General features: G+C 40.2%; 1 protein-coding gene and 1 pseudogene across 5 annotated transcripts in view; both read left to right on the top strand.

The window, feature by feature from the left end:
• The window catches only part of ARHGEF4 (Rho guanine nucleotide exchange factor 4), a 261,385-nt gene that overhangs the window by 9,286 nt on the left and 224,322 nt on the right, over window positions 1-27,777 (top strand). The window lies entirely within an intron of this gene.
• On the top strand, window positions 17,405-17,500 carry LOC131505859 (U6 spliceosomal RNA; annotated as a pseudogene).

The following is a 27,777-nucleotide window of genomic DNA, read 5'->3' as shown; positions in this document are numbered from 1 at the left end:
ATTCTCGCTTCCTCAGCTGTGTGCTCAGCAGAAGAGGTCCTTAGGACATGCATGTCTGTGCATTGTTGATGCTGTGTCATTTCTGGCTGGTTCTGTGAGAGGTGTAAGGCCTGGGCACTGTGCCCACCTGGGGTACTTGGTCATCTGAGGCCTCACTCCTGAAAGTATGCAAATGCCTCCTTGCATCTCTGTGAGGTGGTGTTAGAAGGACTGGCTGTAGCATTTAGGCCTGGTGAGGAGGGTTTGGAGAGATTTAAGGAAGCAGGGCTTTGCTCTCCCCTGGATGTGGGAAGGAAGCAGGGGCAATTCTGTGATTGAGCGACTTAAGAAATCTTACCCAGCAGGAGGGACAACAAGTCTGAGGCTAAATCTGGGACTGGTAAAGCAGCAACTATTATTCAGAGTAGCCAGCATGGGGCTGTTAGTCTTTGTGAGCTGGACAATAAGCACATGCTGTCTGTGCCCAGCAGGAATATGACGGGGGCTTCTTCTTGTGTTTCTCCATCACTATCCCAGAGTAAAGTGATGTTCTGCCTAAAAGTGATGTTCTGTAACACTGTTCATGTTCCATAGGATGATAACAGGGCCCAGCTGTGACACTAGCCAGCTCCTGCATACTGTGGCTACTGTTGTCTTTCTTGCTCATTTGGAAACGAGTAGAGTACATATCCAGCCCCTAGAGAACTTTATCCACAAATACATGGCGAGACTCCTCCTGACCATGGTTACTACAGAGGGGACCCAACAGATATTCTAAGAAAAGCCCTAGGGTGATTGTACTGTGTACCATGGCTAAGAACCCACATATATTCCTGACTTGCTGAGTCCAGCAGAGTTGGTGCTCCATGCTCTTTCCACCACCACTTCCTCCCCCTGCCCCCTGCTAAGCCAACTCCACTTTCCAGCAGGTTCTTTCTTCCCCACTCAAGAATCTGGCCTTGCCCAGCATTGCAGGCCATCCACATGTTGCTCAGTGCCTAAGCCAAATCTCACCAGGGGGCAGCTGTGCACCCTGTCTCTGTCCTTTAATATCTACTTTTTAACCTGTCTTGCAGAAGCTGCAAGACAGAGATGTTGATTACCATGGTGGACTTAGGGACACCACAATGTCCTAACTACATATTTGGTGTGACTTAATTATCCAAATCCACAGTCTTCAGACCTGTAAAATGGGCTGATGATGTCTCTGAAAAGTGGTTGTCAAAGTTAATGTGCTCACATTTGTAAAATACCTGGCCTAGAAACCTTGAGTGTTCCCAAGGACTAGAGCTCAAGTCTAGTCTAGTTCCCAAGGTGGGAACACATTGATATTCTGTCCATTCCTGTGTCTACTCCAGTCCCTTCTCTGTCTGTGAGTTCTAGAGTTTGTAAAATGTCAGGTGAGGGTTCACTGGAGAAAAAACACTGGCTTAGAGAAGGTGGAGAAGGTGTGGCCTCTAGCTGGAGGGTGATGAGTAAGGTGTGGAGAAGATGGGCACTGGGAAGGCAGCTCCATGAAGGGGCAGCTAATGTGGCCCCACCCCTGTGTGCAACCTGGTGCCTCTTACCCTATTCCACCTCCCTAGGCCAGCCTCTTACCTTCCCCACAGGCTCTTCCGCAACCCTGTCTCAGAACAGGGTAGGAGCTGAGTGTCTGGACAGGGAATTCTGTGGGCAGACGCGTATGGCAGGTCACCTCTGAGTGAAGCTGACTGGCCATGTGCAGACCACAGGTATGGGACAGGCCCTGTGGGAAACAGGAACTCCTTAACTCAAAGGAAAAAGAGACGTGGACGTGGGACATTGGGGGCAGTGGACTGGCACTGAAGGCCCCAGTCTCTGAAGTAGGAGTGGGGCTGTATTTGCAGTGTGATGGTATTTGTGTGAGGCAGTGTCCTCTGGGGCAAACTGTCCCCCTGACCACTGCTGTCTTTCAGGGCTGCCCTCGGCAACTGCCCCTGAATGGGCAGTGACTCCCTTAGGCCAGGATCAGATCTAAAGCATCCTACACTCTAGCCTGTTATACTGATTTGAACCCCAAAGTTCAGTTCATTCATTCCAACACATAGAATTTGCCAAGTCCTCTTTGATCCCAGGCCCTGTGCTAAGGAGACTAAGCTATGAGTAGGATGCAGTCTGGCCAGCTGCAAGCCCCTGGTGATTCTGAACACTCTTGAATTATAAGGACAACAACTTTTGAGAATTCAGTAGAGGATATATATGAACCCTCATGCTGCTTGAGGATTCATATGAACTCTCTATGCTTTTGTGTACATGGACCTTCTGCTTCCAATTTCAGAGGCCCACAAAGCCTGTGGATGGTGAGTTAAGACCCCTGCTCTGGGTTGCAACCTCCTAAGGACCAGGACCACTGTTTCTGTTTCCTTCCCTCAAGTGCCCAGCATGGAGCTTTGAGTGAAGTGGAGGTTCTGTACATGTTTCAGTGAAGGGACTGGTAACATGGCCCTTCACTCCAGGTCACTAAGACCTAGGTCCTAGGGGATAGGCGGGTTGTCCATGTTAGTGGGATAAGGTGTCAGACACTACCCATAGTGGGTAGGCTTCAGTGGGATCACAGTGAGGGGGGCTTGGCAGCCCCAGCCCAGAAGCATCTCCCTGTGGGTCCAGTGGCCTGGATTCTGGCTCTTATACCTCCGTTCAGTGTAGTCTTTAGCAGAGCAGCATCTCAGGGCATGTTTGTTCCTCTCTAAAATGGACACAGTGCCTACCTGGTGGAGCCCCCACCCCGAAGAGTTAACAAGAGAGTGTTAGGGGTCTCGGGGAGCCTTGGCTCCTCATAGGGGTTTGTAGAGAGGACACCCTGTTGAGTGTTCAGTGTCATGTCAGAAAAGCACAGAAATGGGCAGGGCAAGGAGACTTTGGGATGTGTGGAAGTTTTCCGTACCCTATACAGAGGTCCATTCCCTTTCCTGTCCACAGAGGCAGCTCTGACTGGGGCCCCAGGACCCTAGCTGCTAGGTACAAGCACAACAGCCACCTCCTCCTGGGGTACACCCAGAGGGCTGGCCCAGGTCACCTTTCTTCACAGAACCTGAAGGAGATTCACTTCAAATAACATAGGAGAGGCACTGTAACGTCCCACCTTTCCTTGAGTTTAAGGTACACTTTAAAAAAATTGCTTAATACTTTTGAAATCAAGATGCACTTATACTTGATGTGTACGTTTAAAAGTGATTTATTGGGGCGCCTGGGTGGCGCAGTCGGTTAAGCGTCCGACTTCAGCCAGGTCACGATCTCGCGGTCCGTGAGTTCGAGCCCCGTGTCAGGCTCTGGGCTGATGGCTCGGAGCCTGGAGCCTGTTTCCGATTCTGTGTCTCCCTCTCTCTCTGCCCCTCCCCCATTCATGCTCTGTCTCTCTCTGTCCCAAAAATAAATTTAAAAAGTTGAAAAAAAAATTAAAAGTGATTTATTCTTCCTTCTCAAAAGTTGTCATTAACTTAGGGGCATCTTTGCATTGAGGAAATAGGATAGTTGTAAACGTCACATATGATCAGGAAACATAGTGTGTGACCTCCCTGGGAGACCCCAATTCAAGCCCCCCCGCCCCATTTGGGGGCCTTATAACTCCTAGATCAGGCCAGTCTAGCCCATTGAGGGTTCTCGAAGGATCCTGGAATGCATTCTTCCAAGACATCCTCAAAGTGACACACAAAGACAATTGGACAAGCCTCCCTGGCAAGAAGAAACAGATTCCCCCAAAGTCCCACAGAAGCTTCTTGCCCCAGTCCCCAGAGCTATTCATATCACCTCTTACTAGAAGTGTGTGTAGTCAGCATGTTTTTGTGTCTGATAGATAGAGCAAGAGGCATGTTGACTGAGTGTGTGCTGTATCCTTCTTCATGCAAATTGAGTCACCTCTCAGGGCATTTCAGGGAGCAGGCACTTCTGGTGACCCCTATGGTCTGGAGTCTGCCCAGAGAGCTGTTGACACAGGCAGTGGCTGGGCCACAACATTCAAGGATTGTTTTTCTCTGGGGACTGGCTTTATGCTCCTCCAATGAGCCAGGTCCTGGGTCCCCTCCAACTTGTCTATCACCCACACCTCCCAACTCCAAATACCCCCAAATTTGCCCAATGGCTGTCTCAGAACACACAGGCTCCCTCTGGCCCAGCTGCATGTGTCCTAACACAAGTCACAGAGTTAAGTAAAACACACCACCAATGGGTAGCGGGGACAGACCATAGGAATGGCAGAGCCTCTAGAAGGGGTGATGTGGCAGCAGGCAAGCAGGTGTTTCTCATAACAGAGGCCTCATTTTGTAGATGCAAGAGTTAAAACTCAGGGGTGGTGAGCAGAGTGGTGATGGGGGAACAAGGAAATAATGGAACAAGATCCAACTTCAAAACCCCCACTTTTATGCATATTGGACAGCCCCCAGCAATTTAGGCTTTTCAGTGAGACCCTTTCTGATGACATTCTGAGGTCATACAGGGCCTTTGTCATGTATGTGCTTCTGTATCAGAAAAAGAAAACTCCCTGTGCAGGGTGTGATGTGCTCCAGGCCCCACCATGCAGCCTGCACAGTGGCCTCAGAGCCCCCAGGTCCAGGCCCTGCCTCGGCTAGGACCTGGGGCTGCCATGCCTGCAGATCCACTATAAGCCCTATTAATAGGTCTGTTCTGGTGCAAAACTGGAATAGCCACCCTGGTAAGTCCCCCACTCAGAGCTCTGGGAAGGTAAAATGAGATGTGAAGGTCTCCAGGTTTGTGCACTGTGTATGGCACTAATCAAAAGTGAGGTGTACTGACTGGTATTAAAGTGCAGACATGTTTGCACTTGGAGAAGGACAAGTACTGCCTGTAACTGGGAAGGGATAGTTTCTCCATGACCAGAGGTCAACACACACCTTTCCCTTGCCTGTAGTAGGGTGGCAGGTTGAGGAGGGAGGAGTGATCCAGGAAAGGCAGAGCAGCGAGGACACAAAGCAGGATGCATCCATAAATGGTGATAGACATCGTCTGCCCACCACGGGCGGTTGATGCGCAGCTGGTATGTGGATCATTATTTCAGTTGTTGGGAGAAGAGCCTGTGCAGGTGCCTCACCTAGCTCTAATTTACATTAGGGGATTGTACAGTGTTGTTTCTTGGGCAGCTATGTTTTTTCAGAAAAAGGAAAGCCACACTTTTCTCCATGAGATGGACAACTATGAAATGTGGGCAAGAGTGTGCCCCAACAGAGCCTGGGAGCAGTTTCTTCAGCTTGGGGAAACCTCTTTGGCTAAGTCTAAGGTGAACAGGCTACCCTCACCCTGCCAGGAACAGGATCTACTGCCAGGGTTTGGATGGGCGGCTTCATGCTGTCTCTGGTCCAGGAAATTGGAACAAAGCAGGCCGTGGGCCTCGAGTGTACCTGCAAAGCTTCAGGTCAGAGTCCAGCATTTTGTGGGCCACATGAAGAGCAGAGTGACATCACCAACACAGACACTACTACTAATTATCCTGGTTACTGCCATCATCAGCTCACCTGTGATCTAGAGCTAGTCACCGACCCTTGCAGGGCCTCTGTGGTAATATGAGGATATGAAGACTCACTGTGCCAGTCTCCTGGGGATTCTATAATGTTTCCAAAACGTGAACATTCTATAATGTTTGTACACGCAGAGATTGGGTGTCAGAAAGACCTCATCCAGATTTAAATGCCACCAGTTATGCCATACCATACTTATGCAAGTATAGCTTGAGCAGATTGCTGTTCTGAGCCTCATAAGGATCCTGTAGAATAAAGACAATACTACCTGCATCCTTTTAGGTTTAAATAGTGTATATAAGGTACAGAGGATGTGGTGAGCACTTCATACATAGCTATTTTATTATTATAGGTGTTATTTTTATAATAGGAGAGACAAATTTCTCCAACTTTACAGTTTTTACTCAAGAGTTTGCTGAGCAGCTGCTCTGTGCAGTCCCTGTAACTGGGGTTCTGGAAGGGCCGAGACATTTTGTCCACTAGACTACAAGTCTAGCGGGAGAGACAGATCAGCCAACAACAGCAGCACCAACAGCATCAATGGCAACAATAACAGCAACACCAGTGCAGCCAGGGACTGAACCCAAAAGTGGTCAGAGTTGGGGACCAACTCTGAGAGGAACACTCAACCCTGCCTGGGGCAAAAGGGAGAATCCTGGGGAACCAGGGATACTGAGAAATAAACAGACCATGATGCAAAAATGTGGGAGTCACTAGTGTCAGGGGTGCCTGCTGCCTGGAGAAACTTAAGGCTGCATGGCTAATGTATACCTGAAGGAGACTCTGAAGAGTAAGCTGGAAGGAGCCTGGTGAGGCTGGTAAGGACAACATGCAAAAAGGCAAATAATCAGAGAGGGTGTGTATTGTGAGTGTAAGAATCTCAGAAAAATCACAGGGTATATGCTGGGACATGGAAGAGATCATTCTGGAAGCAGACTAGGGCCAGGATGGGCCTTAGCCTGGACATTTCCTGAGGGCAGTGGAGACCCAGAATAGTGACATCAGATGTGGGTTGTGTAGAGCACAAAAGATGATTGATTGGGAATGAAGCCATATTGGACCTTACCAGATGATAATTCAAATCCATAAAAGGAAATGAAGAGAATCAGAAATGGTAAATAATAAGGTTAATATAACTAACTCTAAATATATATTTCTCTCAACTTTTAAAAAAATATAAAATTGTATAAAATAATAATTATAACAATGTGTTGGGTTAGTAATATTTATAGACACAAAAAAATTAATAACACAAAAAAGGAAGTATAGAGCTATATTGAAGTAAAGTTTTTATGTCTCACTAAATTAAAATCATATAAATCTGAAGCAGATCCTGGTAAGCTGAGTATTGTAAGCACTTAAGAAAACAGCTAAGAAAATATGGTTTAAAAAAAGCACTAAAGGAATTAAAATGTCATGCTAGAAAATATTCTAAATGCCAGGAAGGAGGGGCAGAGGCACAAAAAAATATGACACATAAAGAAAATAAGAAACAAAGTGGCAGATATCATCTAAAGCAGAAATTGTCAGAATGGATAAAAAATAAAGAGGGACATTTTATAATGGTAAAAAGGTTGATCCATCCTGGGGCACCTGGGTGGCTCAGTCAGTTGAGCATTTGACTTTGGCTCGGGTCATGATCTCTCAGTCTGTGAGTTTGAGCCCTGTGTCGGGCTCTGTGCTGACAGCTCAGAGCCTGGAGACTGCTTCAGATCCTGTGTGTGTGTCTCTCTCTCTCTGCCCCTTCTTTGCTCATGCTCTGTCTCTCTCTCTCTCTCTCTCTCTGTCAAAAATAAATAAATATTAAAAAATTTTTTTAATAAATTTAAAAAAAGTTTGATTCATCCAGATAATATAACAATCACAAATACATATGTACTTACTAACCAAGACCCAAAGTACAGGAAGCAGAAATAGGCAGAATTAAAGGGAGAAATAAACAATTTAATAATAACAGTTGGAGACTTCAATATCAGACTTTAATTGATAAAATAACTAGGCAAAAGATTAACAAGCATACAGAGGTCTTGAATAGCACCGTAAAGTATTTAGACATAATAGACATCTATAGAGTGTTACTCCAAACAAAAGTAGAATGCACATTCTTCTCAAGTGCATATGAAATATTTTCCAGAATAGACCACATGTTGCATAAAACCAGCATGAAAAATGTAAAAGGATTGGGGTGCCTGGGTTGCTCAGTTGGTTAAGTGTCTGACTTCAACTCAGGTCATGATCTCACAGTTGTGAGTTCGAGCCCTGTGTTGGGCTCTGTGCTGACAGCTCAGAGCCTAGAGCCTGCTTCAGATTCTGTGCGTGTGTCTCTCTCTCTCTGCCCCTCCTCCCTTTGCATTCTGTCTCTCTCAAAAATAAATATTAAAAAAAATTTTTTAATGTAAAAGGATTGAAATCATACAACGTATGTTCTTCAATTAAAATGGAATTAAGAAATCAATGACTGAAGGACATTTGAGAAATTCATTAAATATGTAGAAATTAAATAACATACGTTTATTTTTTTAAGCAACACACTTTTAAATAAACAATAGATCAAGAAAAACATCACAAGGAAAATTAGAAAATACTTTAAGATGGATAGAGGCAAAATCACGAGTTACCAGAATTTACAGGATACAGCTAGAGCAGTTACAGCTTAAAGGAAAGTGATAGCTATAAGTGCCTAATTTAGAAAAGAAGAAAGAATGAAGAATCCAAAAAGGAAATTTAAAAATTCCATTTATAATAGCATTAAAAAGAATAAACTATTTAGGACTAAACTTAATCAAGGAGGCCAAAGGTTTATACACTGAAAACTGTAAGATGTTGCTGGCAGAAATTAAACAAGACAAAAATAAGTGGAAATACATTCTGTGTTCATGGACTGGAAGACTTAATATTATAAGTGACAACACTACCCAAAATGATCTACGCATTCAGTGCAATCCCTATCAAAATCCCAATGACATTTTTTTGCAGAAATATAAAAACGCATTCTGAAATTCATACAGAATCTCATGCAACTCTAAATAGCAAAAATAATTTTGAAAAAGAATAAAGTTAGAGAAGAAAAACATAGGAGTAAATCTTTGTATCTTGGGCTGGGCAGTAGTGTCTTAGATAAAACACCAAAAGCAGAAGTGACAAAAGAAACATACAAATTTCGTCTTATTCCAGGGAAAAACTTTTGTGCTGCAAACATAAAAATATGATCAAGAAAGTTAAAAGTACACAGTGGGAGGGGCGCCTGGGTGGCTCAGTCGGTTGAGTGTCCGACCAGCTCAGGTCACGATCTCGCGGTCCGCGAGTTCGAGCCCCGCGTCGGGCTCTGGGCTGATGGCTCGGAGCCTGGAGCTTGCTTCCGATTCTGTGTCTCCCTCTCTCTCTGCCCCTCCCCCGTTCATGCTGTGTCTCTCTCTGTCTCAAAAATAAATAAACGTTAAAAAAAAAATTAAAAAAAAAAAGTACACAGTAGGAGAAAATATTTGTAAATCATATATCTGATAAGAGATTTATATCCAGGATATATATATATATTAAAATATATAAATAAAATATATAAATTATTCTTATATAAATATAAAAATAAATAAAATATATAAATAAATATGTAAAAATAAAAAATATATAAAATAAATAAATATGTGTGTATATATATACACACACACACAAGCCTTAGAACTCAATAATAAAAACACAGCCCAAATATAAAACTAGGGAAAAGATTTGAATAAATATTTCTCCAAAGAGGCTGTATAAGTGGCCAATAAACACATCTACATTTGGTCAGCATCATTAGTCATTAGAAAAATGCAAATCAAGGGCACCTGGGTGGCTCAGTCGGTTAAGGGTCCGACTTCAGCTCCCATCATGATTTCATGGGTTCGTCAGTTTGAGCCCCTCATCGGGCTCTGTGCTGACAGCTTGGAGGCTGGAGCCTGCTTCTGATTCTGTGTCTCCCTCTCTCTCTGCCCCTCCCCTGCTCACATTGTCTCTCTCTGTCTCTCAAAAATAAATACATGCAAAAAAATATTTTTAAAGAAAAATGCAGATCAAAATCGCAGAGATACCATTTCACACCCACTAGCATGGCTCTAATAAAAAATATAGACACAAAAAAGTGTTGGTAAGGATCTGGAGAAGTTGGAACCCTAATACATTCCTGGTAGGACAGTAAAATGGTGCAACCAATTTGGAAAACAGTTTGGCAGTTTTTCAAAATGTTAAACATAGAATTGCCCCATGTTCCAGCAATTCCATTCCTATGCATTTATCTAAGAGAAATGAAAGCAAACATCCACGCAAAGACTTGTACACAAATATGCAAAGCAACTTCATTTACAATAGTCAAAACCTGTGAACAACTCAAATGCCCATCAGCAGTCAAGAGGATAAACTGTGGCATATCCACACAATGGAATACTTCCCACAACAAATGAATGAATTATTGATACATACAACATGGACAAATCTCAAAATAATTATGGCTAGTGACAGGAGCCAGTCACAAAGATGACATGATGTACAATCCCACTTATAGGAAATAACCAGAATTAGCAAGTCTGTAAAAACAGAAGGTAGGGTGGGATTGAGGGTATGTTTTTGGATGTGTAATAGGGAATGCTAGTAAGATTTCTTTTGGGGGGAAAACATCCTCAAAGTAGACTGTGGTGATGGTTGTAGAACTTGATGAGTTTATTTTAAAAAATCCAATTGTCTACTTTAAATGGGTAATTTGTATGGTATGTAAATTATACCTCAATAAATATTTTAAAAGGTGGGGAGGTATAAGTGACAGCACCTGCATTAAATGCCTTCCATTTGATGGCAGAGACATGAAATGGCTTTGTGTTCTGGGAGTGGAACCAGTCAACTGGCCAGCATTTCTTGAACATCTCTGTCACATGTGGAACTCAAACAGTGCTGTAAAATACCGAAGTTGTGTTCCTTGTCCTCACAGGAGGAGCTTGTTTTTAAACAAGAGTTTGATTAGGAAATTTATCACCACAATTTAAGATTTTGAAGAATTCAGAGAAGGTTAGCATAGTCATAAAAAGGCATCTCAAAAGAGGAAAATGTTTGCACTGGGCCTTTAGAGATAGGTTGGCTTTTGGTAGATGGTGGGGGTTTAGAGAATTGTTTCCAAGTGCTCCTTCCTTGTACAACCCTCGCAGGTGCCTTCTGAGGCAACTCACATGCTGTTGGGAAGCTCTAATTGCTGGAAAGTCTTTCCTTGTGTTAAGTAGAATCTTTCTCCTGCTGATAATACTGCCTTACCATTTATAATGCAGTTATTATTGCAAGAGTGTGCTGAGCATCAGAAATAGTATCTCAAGTAATTCTTCCCATATGGGATAGGTGATGTCATTATCTTCCTCATCATTATCATTATTTTCCAGATGAAAAAAATCTGGCCCTTCAGTATTACATGAGCTGCCCACAATCACAGTCCCAGATCTCTTCTCCTCATGTGCACCTGTAGTACTGTCACTAGTGGATGTTCTTTCTTTCCTCTAATCCACACAGAACACGTCTAATTTCTCTTCCATGTGATAGTTAATAAAGGTAAAGATCTTTATCTTTTTCCTGCCTTTTAAGCCATTTTCCCCCCTTGGAGTTAAACAAACTCAGTTGCTTAATCATTCTTTATTTAGCATTGTTTTGAGATTCTTTCCCATCTTATTCACCATTCAGTGATCAAATCTGTCAGTCTTTTACTGAAGCATGGGCCTCAGAACTGAGATTAGTCTATTATGGCCTGACTAGCCCAGGAGCATATGGTACTAGCTGTGTTTTTGATGCATCCTAACATAACCTTAGCTCTTTGGGCAGCCACATTCCTTTGTGGATTAAAATCCCTGCCAAGTTAGGTCCAGGGACCTGAACGGGGAAACCTTTTTAGAGCTGAATAAAAACACTGGGCCTGCTGTAGGATCTGGATGAGGTTTGGACCCACCAACAGCAGTATGGCCTCATTCCACCTAGAACCAGCCTTATACACAAAGAGGTGGCCATTCACATGGTACTCAATAAAATAACTCCTACTATCTCTCTTCCTAGAGCCACATTATTCTGGTGTCTGATACTTTTATTCTAGAATCCATTTCCCTGCCTTTTTCAGCTTCTAGTGACTGCCTAGATTCCTTGGCCTATGGCCTGCTCTACCTTCATAAGCATCACTTCATCTATGCTTTCAGCATCATATGGTCTCCTCCTCTGATCCTCCTTCATCCCCTTGAAAAGGTCCATGATGATTACAGTGGGCCCACCTGGATAATCCAAGGTGGTCTTCCCATCTCAACATCCTGAATATAATCATATCTTCAAAGTCCCTTTTGCCATAAAAGGTGACATTCACAGGTCCTGAATATTAGGAAATGAATGCCATGGGTGTTATTATTCAGCCTACACAGAGTTTTGTTGGAGAGGATGATGTGATAAACTGTCTAATTCATGATTTAGAAAAGACCGGTCTGGCGACAGAGTGGGAAGAATAAGGCTGGAGACCTGAGAAGTACTTTGGAAGCTGCCAGTAATGAGAGCATACAACTGGATCAGTGGCAATGGGACAGAGAAGAGGATATATCTAGAGCACTCAGGAGGTATAACCCACAGGACTTGGAGCCAGCTAGGATGTGGGATGAATGAGAGAAAAGGTCTAGAAGGGCTCACTCAGGGTTTCTGCACTCATCAGATGGGCTGATGATGGTATCAGATGGCTGATTGGTGAGTAGGGAGTACAGAAGGGGCAGAGAGAGATGGTTTGTTTGGAACCTGACTTTGAGGTGTCTATGAGATAAGCAATGAGACCTGGTAGGCAGTTAGGTCTGTGGGTCTGGAGAGGAAGGTGGTGACAGCCGCTTGGTGTGCTGAGCACACAGACAGCACTTGAAGCCGCAGTAGACCAGATGCCCCAGGACTGTCTAGAATTAAAGCATAGAAGCTGCCTAAGGGAGTGGGGGCAGGGACAATGGCTTCCACAGTTAGGGAGAAATATGGGTGTGGGAGGAAGCCAGAGAGGCAGGGGGAGCACCAGCAGAGTATGTTCTGTGTTGGAACAGAAAGTTGATGCATTTGCATTCAAACAGAGCCCTTCCTCCCCGGAGGAATGGCCACTTCTTATCAAGTGAAACCCTGCAGGAAAAGGGTAGAAATGGTTCTGTGTTTTGCTTGTTAACCTTGAGGGCCAGAGGCTCTGGCTGGGAACTGGGTTGTTTCTTGGACATTAGGTGCACGCACACATAGAAGGAGCTCAGTGAGTCCCTCTCACTGGAACTAGTCATGGCTAAGAGGACCTGTTTTGCTCTCAGGCTTGCCCTGGCAACAACTGAAAAGCTCTATTATTTGCCTTTCTGGGCACATTCACTGAAGAGGCTCAAGGTTTTGGTGCAATGCAGAAGTCTCCTGCCACTGAGAACAATATTCATCCTCTTCCGTCATTCCACTACAAGGGCACAGTGGAGAAATACTTCTGCAGGAGAGATCACTGGCCTTTGAGACTGTTTCTTCTATATGTGTTGCTGCCTTTCCTTTGTTCATGTTCCTTCCCAGCCCTGGGAAGAAAGAGGAGATAAGAGGATGGGACAGGTGAATGTTGGCAAAATGTGTAAGGACAGGCCTAATGGAAGAGGTGAGACTTAACATGTCCCCTGGGAATAGGATAGGCCTTTTGGTAGAACTGGATAGTCAAGAAGGGGTATATTTCAGATGGAGGGATGGGCATGTTAAGATGGAAAAGCAGAAGTGGGCACGAAGTGTAGAGGGGTGGGCCCAGAGATTGATTCAGCCAGAGGGCATATATCTCTTGGCCATGAGCTGCTGTGACACTGACCTAGAGAGGAAGCAGAAAAGGGACTCTCTGACCTTGCTCCTTCCTCTAGTACAGAGCATTGCTTCATGTTTGAATGGTCCTTATTTTCCTGCATCCATTCCCAGGTAAGCCTTTCAGAATTGCGTGTATTGAGGTGAGCGAAAGAAAATTAAACAAGCTCCCAAAGTCATGGCAGTCAGGGTTAGTTCCAAGATGGAAACTGAGGGGGAGGGAACTATTTGAGTGCTACTTACGTGCGAGGTGTCTAAATACAGGTTGTCATTTGGGGCACCTGGATAGCTGAGTCTTAAGCGATCGACTTCAGCTCAGGTCATGATCTCGTGGTCCGTGGGTTTGAGCCCCATGTCAGGCTCTGTGCTGACAGCTCGGAGCCTGGAGCCTGCTTCAGATTTGGTGACTCCCTCTCTTTCTGCTCCTCTCCCACTTGTTCTCCGTCTCTGTCTCTCAAAAATGAATAAATGTTAAAAAATTTTTAAAAATGCAGGTTGTCATTTAATTGTCAGCTTTCTAGGACAAGTGCTGTCAGCCTTACTTTGTAAATAAGGAACAGAGATTCCGAGGAGGAAGTACCAGGTCCTAGGTAACACTGTAGTAAGCATTAGGATAGGGGTGGGGGTTTCCTAGAAGCATGTCTGCAGCCATGGAATGTCAAAGGAAGAGCAACTCCAAAGACATTACCATATAATAGTCACTTCAGTTTACTGACAGAAGACCTTGGTTCATAAAGAGGCCCAAGGGACCCAGCCTGCGGATGAGAGAGCTGTGGTGTGGGTCAGCTGTCTGAGCTCTACACTGGCCTTGGACAAGGGACTTTTCTAAACCTCAGCTTCCTACACTCAGAGCTTTGAAATCCCCACTAATGTGCAGATACTTTGAGAAGTCTGTAAGAAAAAACTCAATTTAACCTTAAGGCATTTTCCATAATTACCTAATTATCAATCTCATCATTTGTTTTCCAAATCCTGTGGACCCTGCCTCAGGATATGCTTCATGCCAGCAATCTGGGAAACTCAGGTCTACTCCCCCAGATCCTGGGAAGACCCTCCAACTTCTTGTTAGAAATCAAAGAAGTTGGGACCACCTGGATGACTCAGTTGGTTAAGCATCCAACTTCGACTCAGATCATGATCTTGCAGTCCGTGAGTTCAAGCCCCACATCGGGCTCTGTGCTGACAGCTCAGAACCTGGAACCTGCTTTGAATTCTGTGTCTCCCTCTCTCTCTTCCCTCTCCCCCCACTCATGCTCTGTCTCTCTTTGTCTCTCAAAAACTAATAAACTTAAAAAAAAATCAAACAACTTGACTCACTCCCTTACAGTTCTCCCACCACTGGAGCAAGAAAAAGGGAGAGACCTTATCTCCCTGGCTTTGATGTTAATTCTTCCTTCACAATCCACAAAACATGTTGGGCATAGCAACTGGTGAAATGTGGTTTCAGATCTTGGTGCATCACCTGTCAGCTGTTCACCTTAGGTGAGTACTTAACCTGGCAGAGCACAAACTGCATATCTGTAAAATTGAGCAATGGTGCCTTGCAAGGCTGCTCTGCTCTGCTAGGCAGTGCACCTAGCGGGAAGGGAACTGCTATTCTTTCTCTGGAGGGAATAGGCTTAGTTTTCTAAAAATGACTTCAAGCTTATTTCAAGTTGTTTACCTTGTTGGTAAGGGTTAATGGGTCTTTCTTTGCTGATTATCAAAATGCAGAGCCTAGGCTTCAGGGAGAAACTGGGGCGGGTATGTGGAGAAATGCCAGCCTTGTACCAGGCACACCCCAGTTTGTAAGCTTTGCTTTCAAAGACTTCTGCAGTCTAGAACTTGCCCTAGAAACTAAAAATAGTTTTGTACTAAAACTAGGAGTGTGTGATTGACAGCAGATGAAATTTTGAAATTGAGATTGTCTTGGGAAACCTGGCATTATTGACCTCTGTACCCACAAGCTCCTCTGTCCTAAAGCAAAACCCCTCTTGTTCCCCCACCCAAGCCTCTTGTCAGCAGAAATTACTCCAGAGTTTGGCTCCTTCTATTTCCCAGCTTTCCTCTTTGAGCTACTTTGAGCTGAATTATACCAATTGTGTGTCCCTTCCCCATGACCACTGGGTACAGTTGCAGTCTTACTGCTGGAAAACTCTTTTGTCTAATGTTTGCAAAGTTCTTAAAGGGGTTTCTAAAGAAGTCACTGAGAAAGAAGACTGTCTTTCTGCCAGTTCTTTACAAGAGGGAAGAATTTCCCTGTTGTTTTGGGATTATGGATTACAAGAAGATACAAAGGAGTAGAGGAGGAAGAATGGGCTGGAATATCAGTGCCATATGTGTAAAATGGGAGCACCAGTACCTCACAGGGCCATGATGCAATTTGATGGGATGGGGTCAGGCCTTCATGGTAGCCCACCTTCAAAGAGCAGGGGCCACCTCTGTTAGGCTGCCCAGGAGCACCTCCTGGCCTGCAGCTGTGCAACAAATGTTGCTGGTACCATGTCCATATACTCACCCATTGCCACTCATCCACACACTCAGTGTTAGCTTGTAGAACATGCTTTTAAAGGCTCCAAAGACTGCAAAACTCCAAGTCTGACAACTAATACAGGGCTAACTGTGGACACTAATTTTCTTTTATTGCCTTTCTTAATCTTCAGAGGGATGGGCACACACAGGCTTGGAGCCAAACTGCCTGGGTTTAAATCCTGACTCACCACTTCCTAGCGTATGTGACCACGACCTAGTTACTTGATTTCTCTGTGCCCCATTTTCATCTTCTGTAAAATGAGGATATAGTACCTACCTCATATGGCCGTCATGAGACTCGTGTAAGGTATAGGTTCAATAAATATTATTGTCATTTCTCTAATTTTATGAAAGAAGAAAAGAAGACTCAGAGATTGACACTATTACCATAGCTATTCGTGGCAGAACTAACTAGGACATGTGTCTGATTCAGTTATAGTCCTCCCTAGTATGCCAGCTCTTTCATGGTCAAAGAAATGAATCCCAACTGGTAGGAGATCAAAAACCATATAGAATAACACTGGGAAGTGTGTGTGTGACAGCAGGTGGGTAAGAGTGCTCCGGGGGTGCAATTTGGTTCAGTGATACACAGCCTTGGATTTCCAGGAAATAACTCCCAGGTTCCCTGGATAACCTGCATTGATCAAGGCCCTTTGCAATGAAATGACAACTATTTTGAGTTCCTTACTGCCCCCTGGTGGTAACAGATCACGTGGGGCTCTTTCCCTAACAGATGAAAGCAGGAGGCTATTTTGAAATTGGCTTTCCAGATTAATGAAGAATTTTGAACTTTTTGTTTCTCTGTTTTAGCCTTCCTGGCACCTTTGGCCCAACAGCATAAATTAGTTCCTGTTTTTTTCCCTTTATGAATTAATGAATAGTTTACTAACTGCTTGACCCCAGCAAGCTACCAGCCTTTTAGGGATCTCCCCATCTGTAAAACCAGCATCTCAGTCTCACTCAGACACCCCATGATCAATTCCATTCTGTTCGTTTTTATTTTCAGCAAACCACAAGGTGGCAGTACAAGAGTGGGTTCCCCTGTTTTCTCCCCAAGTGGTGGGAGAAAGAGGAATTGTTGTGCATGCAGCATAGAGCTAAAAGTTAGTCTTCTACCCCAGGTCATGGCTACCCAGGACATGGTTAGGCTCAACACTCAGGCATGAGTCCTCAGTGTGATTTTCCTCTGTGTGTGCCTTCTCTTTCTTTTATGGCAAATAGAGACAAAATTTGCTCAGACTTCCTTAAAGGGCACCCTGAGGATTCACAGTAGCTAGTGAGTAGGGATAAGATTTTTTAAATAATTAAGTTAAATTTGGGGAGGGGGAAAGTTATTATGGATTCACATACAAGTTATAAGAAATAATACAGAGGGCTTCCATGTACTTTTCACCCAATTTCCCCCGATGACAGCATCTTGTAAAACTAAAGCACAATATCACAACCAGGGTGTTGACGTTGATACCATCAAGACATGTAGTACTTCCATTACTACAGGGATCTCTCCTGTTGCTTTTTTTATAGCCATACCATGCCCCCTCTTTAACCAATGACAGCTACTAATCTGTTCTCCATCTCTATAATTTTGTCATTTCAAGAATATTATAGTGCTCACTTCGGCAGCACGTATACTAAAATTGGAATGATCAGAGATTAGCCTGTGCAAAAATGATACATAAATTCCTGAAGTGCTCCATATTTTTTAAAAAAGAATATTATATATGTTGCCATTTGTAACAACATGGATGGAGCTAGAGAGTATTATGTCAAGTGAAATAAGTCAGTAAAAGAAAGACAAATATCATATGATTTCATTCATATGTGGAATTTAAGAAACAAAAGCAACAAAGAGAAAGGGGGGGGCAAACCAAGAAACAGACTGTTAACTATAGAGGACAAACTGATGGTTACCAGAGGGGAGTTGGGGGGGCGGGGGATGTGTTAAATAGGAGATGGGGATTAAGGAGTGCACTCATGATAAGCACTAGGGGTTGTAAGGAAGTGTTGAATCACTCACTATATTGTATACCTGAAACTAATATTACACTGTATGTTAATTAACTGGAATTTAAATAAAAACTTAAAAAATTAAAGAATATTATATAAATAGATTCATACAGTATGTAACACTTAGGTTTGGATTTTTTTCTCTTAGCATAATTCTCTGCAGATTCATCCAAGCTGTGTATATATCAATGGCTGTTGTTCCATTGGATGGATGTACCAGTTTGTGTAACTATTTACTTGTTGAAGGACATCTGGGCCATTTCTAGTTTTGATCTATTATGAATATTAAGCTATTTTGAATTTGAGCTATTATGAATAAAATTGCTATGGGCATGCATTACAGGTTTTTGTATAAAGGTAAGTTTTAATTTCTCTGGGATAAAGGCCCAGAAGTGCAATTGCTGGATTGTATGGTAGTTTGTGTTTTTTGATGAATGGTTCCATTTCATCTAAGTTGTCAAATTTATATATATAGAATTATTTGTAGTATTCTTATCCTTTTGATACTGGCAGGGTCTCCTGTTTCATTTCTGATGTCAGTAATTTGTACCTTCTTTTTTCTTTGTCAGTCTGGCTAGAGCTTGGTCAATTTTACTGACTTTTTAAAGGACTAGCTCTTTCACTTTATTGATTTTTCTCTATTGTTTTTGTTTTCCACTTCATTGATTTCTGCTGTTTATTATTTATTTCCTTCTATCTTAGACTTATTATTATTATTATTATATTTATTATATTTATATATATTATTTATATTTATATTTATTATTATTATTATTTATTTCCTTCTGTTTTACACTTATTTTGCTCTTCTTGAACTAAGTTCTTGAGATGGAATTTAGGTTATAGATTGAGACTTATTTTTTCCCTAATGTGTGCATTTAGTGCTATAAATTTCCCTCTGAGCATGGCTTTAGCTGTGTCCCACCATTTTCTATATGTTGCATTTTCATTTTCATTTAGTTATTTTTTTTACATCTTCCTTGAAACTTATTCTTTGACCATGGATTATTTAGACATGTGTTCATTTGTTTCTAAGTCTTTGGATTGTTGTGTTCTTTCTATTACTGATGTCTGGTTTGATTTTGTTATGGTCAGACAACATATTCTATATGATTTCAGTTTTTTTTTAATGTACTGAGGTTTGTTCTATAGCCAGAATGTGATCTAACTTGATGTATGTTTTGTACACTCTAGAAAAGAACTGCTGTTGTTGGGAAAAGTATTCTATAAATTTTTATCAGATTCTACTGGTTGATGGCATTGTAGAGCTTTTTGCTATCCTTGCTGATTTTCCATTTAGTTGTTCTATGAGTTGTTGACAGAGGGTTGAACTTTTCTACTATATTGCATATCTGTATATTTCTCCCTTCAGTTGTGTCAGTATTTGCTTCACATATTGTTCATTTGTGCATATACATTTAGGACTGCTATGTCTTCTTTTGGGATTGGCTGTTTAATCATTATGTAATGTCTCTTTCTATCTCTGGTCATTTTCTTTTTTCTGAAGTCTAGTTTTTTTTGTTATAAAATAGTCTTTCTTGCTTTCTTCTTACCAGTGTTAGCATGATGTATCTTTTTCCATTTGTCTATTTTCAACCTATCTTACAGGTGTATTTGGAGAAAATTTCTTGCAGACAGGAGGCATATATATCATGCTTTTTAATCCACTCTGTCAATCTCTGTCTTTTTATTTCTATAATTAGATGATTTACATTTAATGTAAATATTGATATAGTAGGGGTAAGTCTTCCATCATTAAATTTTCTGTTTGTCCTCCCCCTTTTCTCTATTTTCTTTTTCCACTCTTTCTATGAGTTACTTGGGCATTTGGGGGTTTAATTTTTTTTTTTTTTTTTTTTTTTTTTTTTAAATTTTTTTCAACGTTTTTTATTTATTTTTGGGACAGAGAGAGACAGAGCATGAACGGGGGAGGGGCAGAGAGAGAGGGAGACACAGAATCGGAAACAGGCTCCAGGCTCCGAGCCATCAGCCCAGAGCCTGACGCGGGGCTCGAACTCACGGACCGCGAGATCGTGACCTGGCTGAAGTCGGACGCTTAACCGACTGCGCCACCCAGGCGCCCCTAATTTTTTATATACTTTATCTTTTTTAGCAATTTTAGGTTTATATAAAAACTGAACAGAAAGTACAGAGAGCTCACATATTTTTTCTTACCATCACTCACTGATTGTTTCTCTAGTTATTAACATCTTAATTGATGTGGTACATTTGTTACATTGATGCACCAATAGTAACACATTATTATTAACTAAATTCTATATGTAATTAGGCTTCACTCCATGTGTTGTACAGTTTTGGGGCATTTTGAAACTTGCATAATATCATCTACTCACTATTACAATATTATACAACATAGTTTCATTGCCTGAAAAATCCCCTGTGCTCCACTTCCCTCCTACAACTGCTAACAACTACTGATCTTTTCATGTCTCTATAGCTTTGCTTTTTCCGGAATATTCCATAGTTGGAATCCTTTTATAACTGGCTTCTTTCACTTAGCAATATACATTTTTGTTTCCTCCATATCTTTTGTGACTTGATAGCTCATATCTTTTTATCACTGAATAATATTCCTTTATCTTGATAAACTACATATGGTTTATCCATCTACCAATTGTATAACATCTTGGCTTTCGGGTTTGGGAAATTTTGAATAAAGCCCCTTATAAACATTCATCTGCAGCTTTTTTTGGATATAACTTTTCAGATTGTTTGGATAAATACCACTGAGTGTAATTACCAGATTGTAAGATAAGAGTCTGTTTAGTTTTGCAGGAAACTGCCAAACTGTCTTCCAAAAGTAGCTGTACTATTTTGCATCCCATTCAGGAATGAATGAGAGTTCCTGTTTTTCCACACCCTTGTCAACATTGGTGTTGTCAGTGTTTTGGATTTTAGCCATTCTGATAGATGTGTAGTGATATCTCATAGTTGTCATAAGTTGCAACTCTCTAATGACATATGTTGAGCATCTTTTCATCACTTATCATCTGTATATCTTCTTGGTGAGGTATCCTTCAGATCTTTGTTCTACTTTTTAATCAGATTATTTGTTTTCTTATTGTTGATATCTCAGTACTTTTTGTATATTTTGAATTTTAAGTCCTTTACCAAGTATGTGTTTTGCAAATATTTTCTACCAGTCTATAGCTTGCTGTCTTATTCTCTTAATAGTGTTTTTTACAGAGCAGAAGTTTTTCAATTTAATGAAATCCAGCTCATCAGTTTCTTCTTTCCTTGATTGTGCTTTAAATGTCATACCTAAAAACTCATTGCCAAACCCAGGGTGACCTAGATTTTCTCCTATGTTATCTTGTAGAAGTTCTATAATTTTGTATTTTACACTTGAGTCTATGACCCATTTTTAGTTAGTTTTTTTTTTTTGTCAAAGATGGGAGGCCAGTGTCTAGATTAATTTTTTGTGTGTATGAATGTCCAGTTATTCTAGAACTATTTCTACAACTATAGTCTATGGTGTTGACTTTTGCTCCTCTGTCAAAGATCAGGTGACTGTATTTATGTGCGTTTATTTCTAGGCTGTCTATTCTGTTCCATTGATCTATTTCTTTCTTTTTTTTTTAACAAATACCACACTTTTAATTATTGTAGCTTTGACATAAATTAATACCATAGATAAATACCTTAACTATATGGTCTTGAAAAGTAGCTATAATTTGAATAATAGCTATATGGTCTTAAAGTCGGGTAGTTTTGGGTCTCTGAATTTATTCCTCTTTAACATTGTGCTGGCTAATCCAGGTCTTTTGTCTTTCCATATGAACTTTAGACCCAGTTTATATACCTTTCCACATAAACTTTAGAATCAGAAACAATTTAGAATCAGAACACAAAGTAGCCTACTGGGATTTTTATTGGAATGGCATAGCATATATATATCAAGTTGGGAAGAACTTAATCTTAACAATACTGAGTTTTAATATTCATGAATATGGACTATCTTTTCATTTATTTAGCTCTTCTTTGATTTCTTTTATCAGAGCATTGTAGTTTCCCTCATTTAGATCTTGTACCTATTTTGTTAGATTTATACCTAAATTACATATAAATTTAGATAATTAATTAGGTAGTAATGTAAGTGGTGTTCCTATTTTTTTTTTTAATTTTAGAGATAAGAGTGTGTGTGTGAGTGGGGGAGAGGGGCAGAAGGAGATAGAGAATCTCAAGCAGGCTCCATGTTCAGCAGGGAACCTGATGCAGGGCCCCATCCCATGACCAAAATCAAGAATCAGATGCTCAACCGACTGAGCCACCCAGGAGCCCCTGGTGGTTGTATTTTTAATAAAAATGCCAATTGCTTATTGCTGGTATATAGGAAAGCAATTGATGTTTACATATTACTTTGTATCCTGAAACTTGATATAATCATTTATTAGGTCTAGGAGATGATGATGATGATGATGATATTGATTACTGATTCTTTGGGATTTTTCTGTATACACAATTACATCATCTATTGGCAAAGACAGTTTTATTTCTCCCTTCCCAGTGTGCATACATTTATTTCCTTTTCTCATCTTCTTGCATTAACTAGGACCTCTAGTACAATGTTGAATAGAAATGGTGAGAAGGAACATCCATGGCATTCCAATTCCTTAGCAGGGAAGCATTGTCTCTATGATGTTAGCTGTAGGTTTTTACATGTTCTTTATCAAGTTGAGGAAGATCTCCTATAATCCCATTTTTGAGAGTTATTTTTTTACCATGAATTGTATTAGATTTTATCAAATGCTTTTTCTTAAACATTAATATGGTCTAATTATCTTTTTTCTTTAGTCTTTTTATACAATGGATTGCATTTAGAATATTGAACCAGCCATGCATAACTAGATCTCACTTGGTGTGTCAATTACTAATAGAGGGGTGTTGAAATCTCCAACTATATAATAATGGATTTTTCTATTTCTCCTTGTCCTTCTATCAGTTTTTGCCTCAGACATTTTTATTCTGCTTTTAGATGCATTTAATTCTTTTAGTACGTTGTTGGATTTAAGTTAATATTTTGTTGAAGATTTTTGTATCCATGTTCATGAAATATATTGGTCTATGATTTTCTTTTCTTATAATATTATTTTGTCTGGTTTTAGTATTAGGTTAAGGCTGGTATAATCTGGTCAGAACAGAAATAAACAATATAGAATCTAAAAAACCTATAGAGCAGATCAATGAAACCAAGAGTTGGTTTTTTGAAAAAATAAACAAATTGATAAACCTCTAGCCAGGCTTCTCAAAAAGAAAAGGAAGATGACCCAAATAGATAAAATCATGAATGAAAATGGAATTATTACAACCAACCCATCAGAAATACAAGCAATTATCAGGGAATACTATGAAAAATTATATGCCAACAAACTGGACAACCTGGAAGAAATGGACAAATTCCTAAGCACCCACACACTTCCAAAACTCAAACAGGAAGAAATAGAAAACTTGAACAGACCCATAATCAGGAAGAAATTGAATCAGTTATCAAAAATTGCCCAACAAATAAGAGTCCAGGACCAGATGGCTTCCCTGGGGAATTCTATCAGACATTTAAAGCAGAGATAATACCTGTCCTTCTCAAGCTGTTCCAAAAAATAGAAAGGGAAGGAAAACTTCTAGGCTCATTCTATGAAGCCAGCATTAGTTTGATTCCCAAAGCAGAGACCCAGCAAAAAGAGAGAACTACAGGCCAATATCCCTGATGAATATGGATGCAAAAATTCTCAACAAGATACTAGCAAATCGAATTCAACAGCATGTAAAAGGCATTATTCACCATGATCAAGTGGGATTCATTCCTGGGCTGCAGGGCTGGTTCAACATTCGAAAATCAATCAATGTGATACATCACATTAATAAAAGAAAAGATAAGAACCATATGATCCTGTCAATCAAGGCAGAAAAAGCATTTGACAAAATTCAGCATCCTTTCTTAATAAAACCCCCCGAGAAAGTCGAGATAGAAGGAACATACTTAAACATCATAAAAGCCATTTTTGAAAAGCCCACAGCTAATATCATCCTCAATGGGGAAAAACTGAGAGGTTTCCCCCTGAGATCAGGAATATGACAGGGATGTCCTCTCTCACCGCTGTTGTTTCACAGAGTGTTGGAAGTTCTAGCATCAGCAATCAGACAACAAAAGGAAATCAAAGGCATCAAAATTGGCAAAGATGAAGTCAAGCTTTCACTTTTTGCAGATGACATGATATTATACATGGAAAACCCGATAGACTCTACCAAAAGTCTGCTAGAACTGATACATGAATTCATCAGTTGCAGGATACAAAATTAATGTACAGAAATCAGTTGCATTCTTATACACTAATAACGAAGCAACAGAAAGACAAATAAAGAAACTGATCCCATTCACAATTGCACCAAGAATCATAAAATACCTAGGAATAAACCTAACCAAAGATGTAAAAGATCTGTATGCTGAAAACTATAGGAAGCTTATTGAAGGAAATTGAAGAAGATACAAAGAAATGGAACAACATTCCTGCTCATGGATTGGAAGAATAAATATTGTCAAAATGTCAATACTACCCAAAGCAATCTACACATTCAATGCAATCCCAATCAAAATTGCACCAGCATTCTTCTCAAAGCTGGAACAAGGCTGGTATAATCTAATAAACTAGGAAGTATTCTCTCTGCTTCTATTTTGTGGAAGAGATTGTAGAGAATTATTTCATAACTGTTTGGTATTGTTTTAATTTCTTTAATAAATATAAATCTGTTCAGGTTATTCATTCTTTTTCACCCTGTTTGATAGTGTTTTGTGATGCACAAAAGTTTTAAGTTTTGATAGAAGTTCAACTTATTTTTTCTTTTGTTACCTGTGTGTTAGTGTCACATCTAAGAAATTATTGCCAAATCCATTGTCATGCAGCTTTCCTCCTATGTTTTCTTCTAAAAGTTTTATAGTTTTTTAGCTCCTACACTTAGGCCTTTGAGCCATTTTGAGTAATTTTGTAAGGTGGATATCCAGATTCCCGAAACCCTTCATTGAAAAGACTCCTTTCTTGGCACCTTTGTCAAAAATCATTTGATCATTTATGTAAGAGTTTATCTCTGGGCTCCCATTTCTGTTTCATTGTTGTATATGTCTGTCTTTATGCCAGAACTATACTGTTGGTTACTGTAGCTTTGTAGTAACTTTTGAAATCAGGAAGTATGAGACCTCCAACTTTGTTCTTTTTTCTCCAAGATTGTTTTGGCTATTTGGAATCTCTTGGTATTTCATAGGAATTTTAGGATATGTTTTTGTATTTCTTCAAAAAGAAGTCATTGGACTTTGATAGGAATTGCATTGAATCTGAAAATCATTTTAGGTAGTATTGTCATCTTAGCAATATTAAGTCTTCTGGTCTGTGAACATGGGATGTCATTTATTGGCATCTTCTTTAATTTCTTTCAGCAATGTTACATAGTTTTCAGTCTTTCACCCCCTTGGTCAAATTATTCCTGCTGTTGTAAATAGAATTGTTTCCTTAGTTTCATTTTGGATTTTTCATTATTAGTGCATAGAAATGCAACTGAATTTTGTGTGGTAATTTTGTGTCCCACAAAATTGATTTAGTTTTTGCTTAATTGCTTGTTTATTAGCTTTACCAGTTTGTGTGTATGTGTGTGTGTGTGTGTGTGTGTGTGTGTGTGTGTGTGCGCGTGCGCATGGGTGTTTGGAATACAAGGTCATGTCGTGCAAACAAAGATAATTTTATTTCTCCCTTTTCAATATTAATGCCTTCTATTTTTTGTTCTTGCTTATTTGCTCTTGTGAGGACTTCCAGTACTATGTTGAATAGAAGTGGAGAAAGTGGGGGGGCGCCTGGGTGGCGCAGTCGGTTAAGCGTCTGACTTCAGCCAGGTCACGATCTCGCGGTCCGTGAGTTCGAGCCCCGCGTCAGGCTCTGGGCTGATGGCTCGGAGCCTGGAGCCTGTTTCCGATTCTGTGTCTCCCTCTCTCTCTGCCCCTCCCCCGTTCATGCTCTGTCTCTCTCTGTCCCAAAAATAAATAAAAAAATGTTAAAAAAAAAAAAAAAAAAAAAAGAAGTGGAGAAAGTGGGAATCCAGATTTTGTTCTCATCTTGGGGGAAATACTTGTAATCTTTGACCACTGAGTATGATGTTAGGTGTGGAATTTCCATACCATATTGAGGAAGTTTCCTTCTAGTCCTGGTTTACTGAGTTTGTTCTATTTTTAGTGAAGAAAGGGTGTTAAATTTTGTCAAATATTTTCCTGCATTAGTTGAGATGATCATATATTCCACCCCCACGCCCCCAACCCCCGCCTTCATTCTAGTAATTGATTTTACTGAATCAGTTTTCCTATGTTGAACCTTATCACATTCTGGAGATAAATCTCATTTGGTCATGATACATAATCCTTTTAATATGCTGCTGAATTCAGTTGGCTAATATTTTATTGAAGGTTTCTACAACAATATTTATGAGAAATATTGGTTGGTAGTTTTCTTGTATTGTCTGTCTGGTTTGGGTGTCAAGGTATTACTGGCTTCATAGAATGAGTTAGGAAGTGTTTCTTCCTCTGCAGTATTTTGAAAAGTTTGAAAATAATTTGTGTTAATTCTTTAAATGTTTGGTACTATTTAACAGTGAAGTCATTTGGCTCTAGGCTTTTTCTTTTCTTTTTTTCTTTTTTTTTGGGGGGGGCTAGGGGGAGGTTTGGCCACTGTTTTAATCTATTTACAATTATAGGTCTATTCAGATTTTTTATCTCTTCATGATTCAGTTTTGGTGTATTGTGTGTTTCTAGGAATTTGTCCACTTCGTTTAGGTTAGCCAATGTGTTGGCATATAAATGTTCATAGCATTATTATTCCTGTAACATCAGTAGTAGTGTCCTTTTTTTATATCTGATTTTAATAATGTGAGTTTTCTTTCCTCTGCCAGTTTTAGGTTTAATTTGCTTTTCTTTTTCTTAAGGCATAAGCTTAGGTTATTGATTTAAGACCTTCTTTTATCCATGTGTGCATTTATAGCTGTAAATTCCCTTCTTACCATTGCTTTCACTATATCTCATAGATTTTGGTATTTTGTGTTTTCACTTTCATTTGTCTCAATGTACGGATCTTCCTCAACTTATAGTAGGGTTATATCCCAGTAAACACATTGTAAGTTGAAAGTATCATAATTCAAATGGGAGGAGATATTTGTAAGTCACATATTTTATAAAAGATTAGTATCCAAAATATGTAAAGAAGTTATAAAATTCAACTACAAAAAAGCAAATAATCCATTTGAAAAATGGGCAGAGGACATGAACAGACATTTTTCCAAAGGAGACATACAGATGGCCAACAGACACAGGAAAAGATGCTAAACATCACTTATCATCAGGGAAATACAAATCAAAACTACAGTGATATATCACCTCACATCTGTTAGAATGGCTAAAATCAACAACACAAGAAACAACAGGTATTGGTGAGGATGTGGAGAATGGAGAACCCTCTTGTACTGTTGGTGGGAATGCAAACTGGTGCAGCCACTGTGGAAAACAGTAGGGGGTGTTCTTCAAAAAGTTAAAAATAGAACTACCTTGTGATCCAGGAATCACACTACTGGGTGTTTACCTAAAGGTTACAAGAACACTAATCTAAAGGGATACATACACCTTACATTTATGGCACTATTATAGCCAAGATATGGAAGCAACCCAAGTGTCCATTGATTGTTGAATGGATAAAGATGGTGTGGTGTATGTATGTGTGTATGTATATGTATATGTATATGTATATATATATATATATATTATATATAAATATATCTCGATATATCTACATAGAGATAGATGCAATATTATTCAACTATAAAAAAGAATGGAATATTGCCATTTGCAGCAATATGATAGGGCTAGAGAGTGTAATGCTAATTGAAATAAGTCAGAGAAAGACAAATACCATATGATTTCACTCACGTG

The sequence above is a fragment of the Neofelis nebulosa genome, chromosome 2, assembly GCF_028018385.1.
Source record: "Neofelis nebulosa isolate mNeoNeb1 chromosome 2, mNeoNeb1.pri, whole genome shotgun sequence".
Classification (NCBI taxonomy): Eukaryota; Metazoa; Chordata; class Mammalia; order Carnivora; family Felidae; genus Neofelis; species Neofelis nebulosa.
This window is presented reverse-complemented; position numbering and strand designations above follow the sequence as displayed.